Here is a 9,184-nt window from a genome sequence, read left to right as displayed (position 1 = left end):
AACCCAAGCTCCCATCCTTGAGCCTTTTTTCCCCCATTTAGAGGAATTCAGCATCAATGGGAGGGCACCAAAGTCCCAGAAGTACTGTCTTAAGGCATCCTCCTGAGCATTACTGTGAACCTGGCAGAAGTAGCCATTGTCCCCAAGGTTTTTGGCGGGTCCATAGAATGGGCACAGATGGCTTCCCAAGGGTGCCCATCCCTTTAGGTCAGCTAGGATCTCATCACTTCTACAGAAAAGGAACCCCTGATGGCCAGGCTTCGGGACCTCCCTTTGACTCAGCTCAGCGCTCACCACAACTTCAGAAAGGAGACCTTGACACATAAACAACAGGTAGCTATCATTGGGGTGAAGCAGAGACCCGCCCCCCCAAATGCCAGGTTCCAAGGGGGAAGAGAGTTTAATCCTTGGGACACTTTCTGAGAGAAGTCAAGGGGATTTCTGTATAACTCATTTCCCTACACTTCTATCACGGGGTTGCCCATTGTTCAGATCATGAAATCAAGTGACTGGAAGGGCTCAGGGAGTGTGAGTGTGTGTGTGTGTGTGTGTGTGTGTGTGTGTGTGTGTGTGTGCGTGTGTGTATGTGTGTGTGTGCACGTGTAAGGAAGGAAGGATTTGTTCAACACTTTTTATGTGCAAAGTTCTGTGCCAAGCACTGGGGTCACAGATAGAAACGTAAAACTGTCCTTGCTCCAGAGAATTTTAAATTCTTAACAGGGAGACAAAAATTATGTGTGGGGATGGCTACAATCATCTGGAGAGGTCCCATGGCACTTAGGGTACAGCAGTAAAGCAGATGCTAATGCCTTTTCTTCAGGTGTCGTTTCTACTCATATTTCTGAAGCTGAAACATTTGATACTTGCATGAGACTTTGGGTAGAAGAAGTTCCTTCTCTTTGAATTCAGTAGCTGTGTTGGGAGTGATTGCAGGACCTATGACCAGGAAGTATCTCCACAGTGATTCTTTCCCTCAATGATCCCCGGGCACCCTGGGCTGCTCCTGGATTCCAGGGCCTGGGCTGTCTCAATCCTGGTCTGAGAGGAGATGGTGGTCAAGGTGATGATGGAAGGTTGGCCCTCCTGGCACAAGCTGTCACTCTCTCCCCCCAGGGGGCCTTGCCCTCTCGGCTTGGCTGGCTCCTCCTCTGTCCTGTGGGTGGCAGTTGGTGGGGATGGCTGGGCCCTGATCCATGGGAGTTGTTTCTTTAGATGATGACTGTGAGGGTAGGTCTAGAAACAGGACATATGATCTGGTGTCTAATGGCACCCCCGGGGTTTTCTCTCTATATGCCAGTTGGTGGCATCCTATCAGGAGTTGTTGGTAGTTGTGGTGAGGAAGGTGGGCTCCAACTCTGCAATCATGTCTCCCCTTAATGATAGCTCTGGGGGTAGCCTAGAAGCTCCATGACAATCAGTCAATTTCAGTCTGTGTTTCTGTCTGCCTCTGTCTGTTTGTCTGTCTCTCTCTGTCACTCTCACTCTCATCAGTGATTTGCAAATAGAAAAGGTTATGAATAAAGGATTCCTTCATGGTTCATTCATTCATTCAATCAATCACCCAGTTCATCTGCCCAGGAAGAGCTTGTCTACTTCCAGTCATATTCTCTCCCCATCCCCAGCCCCTTGTCCCAGAATGGAAGCTCACATTTCTGATGGAGGAAATGGCAGCCCCTTCAGTCATCCTGCCCAGCCTGGTTTCAGTTTTGTTTCTTGTCCTTGGGGTGCTGGAAAGTAGGCTGCAGGAATCCTATTTAAAAAGAAATATAGCCTGTAGCAGCTGACTGAGAGGAAGGTCAGGTACTCAAGCAGGTTCAGGAATTTGGCACACCTTCTATGGGTGGGGGGGCTGTCATCAGAGACCCAAGGGTGGCTAGGAGGATGGTGAGGACCCACTGACATGAGGATGGAATATGAGACATTCTGGGGAAACTTGGCCTCTGTCCCATGTACCCCACTGGTCATTGGGAATATTTTCCTCCTCTTCAATGTATTCTGTCAGGAATTGTGAGAACTCTTTGTTGTTCCATGGGGTGGGGAATCAGGGAAAGCAGGCCTCTTTACCACACCCCCATGGGGCAGTGATGAAAAGTCTAGTTCACTTGTAGGGGTGTAAAGAATGGATAAAGGAGTGACGGCGTAAACGAGGCATGGAATAAGTGTGAGACAGCAGGAGGAGGGCCAGGTCAGCCCGATAGTGCTGGCAGAGGCACATGGAGATGTTGGGGGGACATGGGAGCTCAGGATCAGGAGGACAGAAGAACCAAGGAGAGGTGGAGGCAGTGAGGATAATGGAAGCCTGAATATACCTTGTCCCGCCTTCCTCCCCTCCACTTCTCACTGCTGCTGCGATACCTGTTGCTGCTTATCCTTGATTTTGAGGTGCCATGTTCTGTAAGAAATGAGACCAGTGACCAAAGTGTGCCAGTTCCTTTACTGTATTCTGGGGAGCCCAAGAAAGCCAGAAAAGCTTGTTCCTTCATCTCAGGAGCTCACAGTCTAGAGAGAGAAGACCAAATTGGTTAAGGAGCTCGTTGTAGAAGTGATCTTGGCAGGATGCCAGGGGAGGTCTTCTCAGAGTGGTCAAAACACTAGTATCCAAGGGCAACTGAGAAGTCCTCAGGATTCTAGAATGTGGTACTTGAGGGGAAATGTGAAGGAAGTAAGATCATGATGTTGTACTTTTCACCATCCTGCAGCCCAGCTGGCATATCCTCCCCCACAATCCCAACTATGGCAGGCTTCCACACTTGGGTTTTGGGGACTGATGGGAAGGGACTAGAAACACTTCTTCCGTCTGGTAAGGGTGCTTCTGGCACCTAGAGATGTCAGATAGGGAGACACAAACTATATCCTGGACACAGAATCCCTGGATAGGACCTTCTCTGGACTATGAAGTGCATGAGCTCAGGAGACCCTTAAAATACTCATTAAAAATGAACACCATGGGAGAACAGAAGAAAGCCCTGGAAGAGAGATCTGGCCAAGGGGGTAAAGACCTCCAACCCACAAACCTTTTGGCAACTTTGGTCCCCATGTAAGAGTAGGGCCTGGGGTGGGGTTGGAATAAGGATGTCAGTGATGTCCATATCATGTGAAAAATCAGATAGAGCTTGGCAGAGAAGCAGGGATACAGTGAGGGCCAGAAAAGATCCCTGTGCTAAGAAAGAAGCAGGGCAGTTATTTCAGAGAAGTCCAGGCATGTGCTGGGCAGGATGAGCTGGCATGCCCTTCAGAACTCATCACCAAGGACTGCACTGCTGACCAGCTCTGCAGCAATATGGAGGGCTCAGGGGGAGGGCATGGCCCATAGTCTTCTGCGCTGATCAGGGGCACCTGCATTGGGGACTAAATGAAATAAGAGACATACTGGCACACACAAATGCAGATAACAGGGGAAGAACACAGGATAATACCAGAGACTCAGGACATTCTGCCACCCTCAACACTAGCTACAGGGCTACCTGAACAGGTGGCAGGGGCCCCAAAGTTTCTGCCCCTCAGCAGCCCCCCAGCACTTACCCTGCTGCTGACAACACTGACCCACACAGCTTCCCTCCACTGCACTGGTCCATCACCTTGTCTGTCCCCTCTGCATGGGGCCCAGCAGGTCCAAGGCTGATCACTGTCATTTGGGGATTGGTGAAGGATGATGGCATGGACCATCCTTCAGCATCCAGGAGGTGGGAGTGACCAGAGACCTCCCCACCCCACCCTTGACTTGAGGCGGAGCTCTCAGGCAAAGTCGGGCCCCATGAGCCTCAGACAGCCTCAAAGCCAAGCTCTGAGGCCTTTGTACAGTGTCCTGTAATCATTGCCCTCCAAGATCATTTCCATGAAAAGATTCCACATCAGACAAGAACCAGAAAGGAGGCTGTTTAGGGCTGTCAGGATAACCAGGGCTCCATGTGAAACCTGAGTTGAACATCTCTGCTTCTGGCGGAACAGGCTGGCAGTGTCACCTGCTGGTGCTCAGAGACAGGTGGACCAAGGAAGAGTTTGGACTTTGTCTGTGAGAGAGAATAGAAAGAGGCCCAGTGCAAACAGGGCACAGGTATGATCTAAATTCTGGCAGCAGATGGGGAGAGGAGGGACTTCAGGAGATGATGATGGTGGCGATGACAAACCAGGAGTGTGTGGGATTTTAAGAGGACAGAGAAGAGCCCTCCCCAGTCACAAATCCTCACATCTTTCCAATCCTTAGCATTAATGATTGTGTTGGAGGCAAGTCTTCTCAGCAACAAGAGAGAGGCAGCGAATTAGTGACCCCATTTGATCCCCTTTTTTGGTGATGGGAAGGGACCCTGTTATATAATGATTTCATGCCAAGCAATTTAGATGTACTTTTTGACTTGTGTCAACACAAGTCCTTCTCTTCCCCCTGAAGGACGCTATTCAGGAGCATCTCTGCTGAGGTACAATGATGAGTGCCCATTGTTGGTGGCAGCCTGATTTTGCAGTGGGTAGATTACAGGACCTGGGGCCCGGGAGAACTCAGGTTAAATGTGGTCTCAGACTTAGGAACTGTGCGACCCTAGGCAAGTCACCTAAACTCAGTTTATTTCCCCCAGTGTACACTGTGGGTGATAGTAGCACCTATATCCCAGGGTTGTTGTGAGGAGGAAATGACCTAGTATTCGCAAGGCTCGTCCCAGGCACTATAAAAATGCCATTCATGAGGCTTCAAGAGGACGCTAGGCACTGGGATGCTTGCATGGGCTGGAATGCAGCAGCCCTGACTTCTGGCCTTGTCAGTATCCAGGTTTGCACCAAGTCTGGGCCTCAGTCTCTTCTGAAGATCTCCCTCCATTACTCCACCTGACTCGAAAATATCCCTTAATGTGCTGACCTCTTCCCAAGGGAAGAAACTGTAGCGCAACCCATATCTGATTGCTTAAAGCAGGGCATGGAGGGTGTGCTTCTCATGTTTGGGGGTTTCATCCCCTCCAGGGTTGAAAAAAATCCAAGGTATTTCATTTGTCTACCTTCTGTATCATTGTAGGAAAATGCCAATACATAAAGAATTTTCGGGGAAACAACTAAAACAAAAGGGACAGACCATATCATTGAAGTCTGAATATATTTTAACAGCCTTCACATTATACCCATGACGGGCATATCATTGTCATTGCCAAATCTCTGAATTTCAATCCAACTTTGAAAGAGTTCTGGGGTTACTGCTGGGGTGGAATGAGAAAATTGTCCCTTGTCACCAAAGCAACCCTGCCCCTTTATTAGCTCTTCCAGAAAATATAATAGGTTCTAAGAGTTTTTAAGGCAGAGAACACTTCAACCAGGTCATATGCCCAAGAATTACCCACATGTCCAAAACATCCCCACGCTCTCCACTACTCACCAAGGAGTCTATGGGAAGCCTGGACTTTGCTGCTCTCCAATGAGGCCCCCTGCTGTGCTGGACGCTCACTTCCCTAATGGCAAAAATGAACCAAATCTTAGTCCAATCTGTCCAGCATGGTTCTCAGTCTGGTTTTTGTCCATGACATGATGAGGGTAAGCAGGCCCCAAGGAGTCTTTTTCCTTCTTTTCTTTCTTTTTTCTTTCTTCACTCCTTCCCTGTCTTCCCTCCCTCCCTCCCTCCCTTCCCTCCCTCCTTCCCTTCCTCTCTCCTTTCCTTTCCACCCCTCTTCCCTGTCTTCCCTCCCTCCTTCCATCTTCCCTCCCTCCCTTCCTCTGTCCCTTCCTTCCCTCTCTCCTTCCCTGTCTTTCCTCCCTCCCTTCCTCTCTTCCTTCCTCCCTGCCTTGATTCCCTCCCTCCTTCCCTTCCCTTCCTTTCCTCCTTCCCTAAATCCCTCCCTCCTTTCCTCCCTCCCTTCTCATGCAGCTATACATCCAAGGAGCAGGAGATTAAGAAGGAGGGAAGAGATTTGAACACTTTCAGTTCCTGACTCTCAACCTTCTGTCCCCAGGATGGTAGTGATCAGCAAAGCCACCAGTGTGGTTACTAGCCTGGCAGAGACCTCCTGCAGTAGAAGGAATGTGATATCTGGAGGGTCCCAGAGTTGCCCTGACCCTTGGACAGCCACGTGCTCATGTTTAGACTCCTTAGTTTAAAGGTGTTAGAATTGGGGGTGTCCCTCCAGAATCGTGTATTTCTGGGTTTTTTCCTCCTCTTAATTTCATTGTGTCAGGAATTCTGGGATAGCTTTATTGTTGTTCTGGGTGGGGAGGCAAGGGAAGGGTCCTCCTCCAGCCCTCAGGAGCAAGTGCAGAGTAGACCACATGCCTGGGGAGAGTGGGAACTGGCTTTGGAGGAGGAGGGGAGGGGATGGGTGTGGTGGTCCTTGATCCCTTAGAACCTGGAGCATGGGCTTGGTGGGGGCAGGGGACCAGGGAGCAAGTAAGCTTGAGTTCTGGTGCCTGGACTTGGTTCCTCCCCTCCAAGGTAGCACTGTCTCAGGTCCAGCTGCTCCTTGACTTTGAGGTGCCCTGTTCTGCAAGCAGTCCGGGCACGGGCGGGTGCTGGGCACTCACCATGTGCCAGTGCCTGGGTTTGCTGCTGAAGGACCAAGGAAGAAGAGAAAGAGGAGACACCTCCCCTAGGGAGGGCTCCTCTAAATGTGGTACCATGGCATGGGAGGTGGCTTAAGAGGAGAAGACATTAGCATCCAGAGGCCCCTGGCCATTCCTTCTGTTTCAGAAGTAGGACCTGAGTGGAAACCTGAGGGAAGTCAGAGAATCACCCTGCAGCTTCCTCTGGCAACCCAACCATCTACATACCCCCTGCCTACCCTGGTGAGCCAGTGTTAGCAATTTGGGGGCACGGACAGTAGGCTGCAGGGGCCGTAATTATTTTCTAAATCTGAGAAATGAACAAGAAACTCGTAGGGAAAAGAAAAGAGTCCTGGTTATGAGAGAAAGAGCCCTCTCCCAGGCACTCCATGAAGTGTGGAGGTCCTTAAAGGTGGGATTCGGGGCAGAGGAAACCGATCACTGAGATCACTGAGATTATCTTCCCAGAGCATTTTCCTGAAGAAAAAAGAATTCTCAATAAGCAAGTGAAAAGAGAGGCTTTGGGTTTGGGCCTTTCAGGATAAACTGGGGTGTTCCCATAGAGATGAGATGGCAATGACCTCTGGTTGTCCAACAAGAGTTTGGAGAGCAGGTGGACAATAATGGAAGTCCTCCTCATGGAGACCCTATAGAGACACTGATCTCCCTTGTGTGACCAGATGGGCATGTGGAGTCAAGCCATGATGTCCATAATGATGATGTGGATGCAGAGGCCCATTGGGGATTTTAGACAGATCTGATTAGGCCCCTCCCTGGGAACAAACCCTCATTTCTCTGGGGCCCTAAGCATTGCTGATAGCCTTAGAGATACATCTTACCTTTCACCAACAGTAAAGGCACACTCACAATCTCCTCACCCTTTCAATCACTTCATCAGTTGGTCCAAGGAAAGGCGCCCTATGACAGGTCTGTGGGATGACCAACCATACAGAAACAGACTTGACTTGTCTCAGGAAGTGTCATGGGGATGGATGATGGTCACAGAGGCTCTCTTGCCCTTCAGACCTGGCATTGGGGTGAGCTCAGCTTCATGATGAAGACAGCTGCCAGTATCTTCTGCATCTAGGCCTTCTGTTTGAAACTCTTCTTCCAGGGAGCCTTAAAGAAAGAATCTTTACCCAGCAGCTGCAGCAGCCAAAGAGCTTGGGGATTGGGACCGGTTATTTTTCCCAAGTTTTCATGAGAACCAAGCTTACCCAAAGGGATGACCAATGGAGCCCTCATTCTGGCCATCTCAGGCATGCCCCTCATGCCCACTTGTTGATCAGGCTTCCTGGTCATCTTAGACAGGAATGGCCTGCATATCACCTGTGAGAGAAAGCCATCAGGCAGTAATTCTGGGCTCTTGGTCTGCAGGCTGCCAGGCATCCGGACAGGGAACCAATAATTCCAGATGGACCAAGAGTTGTGAGAACTTCTGTTCAAATCAGTGAAAAAGAATCGTAGTAAAAGAAGGTGGATTTTCATCTGGAGCGTCTTACCTGGAACCAACTGTAGTCTTCGTTACAAAAGGGAAAAACCATCTTCAAGGACTCAGGTTTCAAGGGGACAGCAGGTTCTGTGAGACTAGGGGAGAGTGGAGGCCTGCAGCCTGACTTCTCAGATCGACTGTGTTCAGGACTAAGTCAAGCTGGTGCCTCAGCCTCCCTGGAGACCTCCCTCAGGAACTGTGACTTTTGCCCCTACCTAACAATCGGCCTTCCTCACCAAAATTCCGTGGCATCACTGGCCCATGATGTCAGGTCCAAGGATGAGACTTTTAAAAAAATATTCACCTCATTTCTTTTAAGACAAAAACATGGGTTTGTTTTCACTCTAATATTCTGAATCCTAAACAAGAAGACTCTAAGAAATTTCAATGGGTCTCCATGATATGTTATGATATGATAAATATCAGCCAAAAAGCAATTTTCAGGGAAGGACTGAAATAAAAGAGAAAAGAACTGAACAGTTCAGTTGGATTATATTTTCCCAGACTGTGCTTTGATAAACACAGTTTGGACATCTTTGTCACCCTAAGACACTAACCTCTACTATTTCCTCTAAGGATTTCTCAATGCCCTGTTGGGGTGCTATGAGGGGAGGGCTTTCCCGTCGCACCCAACCAGGCCTTTCTTCTGCTCCTCAGAAAGCATGATATGTTCTGGAGGCTGCAAAGCCCTGCTGAGCTCAGCCTGGTCAGCTGTCCAGGACTTGCCACCACCCCAAAACCTCCCCTCCACCTTCCACCCTCCACCCTCCACGGCTACTTTCAGGGAGGCCCCCTGCTGTGCTGGACACAACTTCCTGATGGATAAAGTAGCCTCTTCTTAGGCCACCCTGCGCAGCTTGGTCAAAGTGATGGCTGTGCTTGGGGTGATGACAAACAGACCCCAAAGATTCTTTGTTGATGTTGTTTTTAACTAAAGCTTTTGGCTGAAGAGCAAGCCACCAAGGGTAGAGATGGGAGCAGGTTCAGGGTTTAAGTGGGTTCCTTCTCAGCTGTCTCTCCCTGGGAGTGAGGTGGGGAAGTCATCAGAGACACAAGGGAGTCCAGGGGCAAGGGAGCTTCCCACTGAGGTCAGCTGAGCATGTGACACCTTGAACTTCTACCTGGTGACGTCTAGGGTAACTTGCCCTCACCCTATGTCCAGATCCCTAGAAGGAAAGTGGG

At 49.7% G+C, this 9,184-nt stretch overlaps 1 long non-coding RNA gene across 1 annotated transcript; it reads right to left on the bottom strand.

Moving 5' to 3' along the window:
* Positions 1–382: 382 nt before the first annotated feature.
* LOC140515653 (uncharacterized) lies at positions 383–5,560 on the bottom strand. The gene is made up of 4 exons (XR_011971117.1): positions 5,357–5,560; positions 2,356–4,010; positions 1,649–1,750; positions 383–1,038 (listed from the first exon to the last, which is right to left on the bottom strand). It is a non-coding gene; the product is annotated as an uncharacterized lncRNA (long non-coding RNA).
* Positions 5,561–9,184: the final 3,624 nt, after the last annotated feature.

This window comes from Notamacropus eugenii, chromosome X (genome assembly GCF_028372415.1).
Source record: "Notamacropus eugenii isolate mMacEug1 chromosome X, mMacEug1.pri_v2, whole genome shotgun sequence".
Classification (NCBI taxonomy): Eukaryota; Metazoa; Chordata; class Mammalia; order Diprotodontia; family Macropodidae; genus Notamacropus; species Notamacropus eugenii.
Note: the sequence above shows the minus strand (reverse complement) of the source record. Positions and strands in the feature narration are given on the sequence as shown.